Here is a 776-nt window from a genome sequence, read left to right as displayed (position 1 = left end):
CCCCCTGAAGACCCCCAGCCTGTGGTCCCTGTGGCGCTGGGGCTGTGGGAGCTGTGGGGAGAGCATCCAGGTCCTGATCCCAGGAGAGAAGCTTTCTCCCAGTCAGCTTTGACTGTCCCAGCTGGACAGCCCCTCTCTTCCTGCCCCTGCACCCCATGAGACACCCGAGGAGCGAGGGAAGGGGCTGTCCTGGGCCAGCTCTGGAAGCTCCTTTGAGACAGGGTTTGTCCCGGGGGAGCAGGGTGAATTCCCAGACCTCCTCCCCACATAGCCCCAGCTCTGTGGGTCCCCCTTCCCCAGCAGCGCTGACCGTGAACCACGTCAGTGGGGCTTGCTCCATAACACCCGCTGTGCATCTCTCCAGGCTCCTATTCAGAGGAGTCCCTGACCCAGCTGCAGCCCCACCCTGGGGTCAGTGAGGAGGAGAAAGGTCTGGGATCAGCACCAGGTAACGGAGGCAGGAAGGGGTTGATCTCCCTGCAGACATGGGGTGGACAGAGGTGTCCCTGAGTGTCACCATCGGAGAAGGGGAAGACATGGGCATCTCTTGTGGTTCTGCCAAGCCCAGTGTCTGCGCTCTGTGTCCCTGCACATCCTCCCATCCTCTGCTCTGCAGGACGGATCTTCTCACTGTCACCAACTCCCCTCTCCTTTCAGACGTCCTTGTCCTGCCCGGAGGTGACCCAGCAGATGGCTACGATGATGCCAGGGAGGTTCCTGATGCGGGGGAGGATGCTGTGCCTGGGCAGGGAGAGTGGGAAATGCCCAGGATGCCA

The sequence above is a fragment of the Tyto alba genome, unplaced genomic scaffold (genome assembly GCF_018691265.1).
Source record: "Tyto alba isolate M040663 unplaced genomic scaffold, T.alba_DEE_v4.0 Super-Scaffold_15, whole genome shotgun sequence".
NCBI classification, from domain to species: Eukaryota; Metazoa; Chordata; class Aves; order Strigiformes; family Tytonidae; genus Tyto; species Tyto alba.
Note: the sequence above shows the minus strand (reverse complement) of the source record.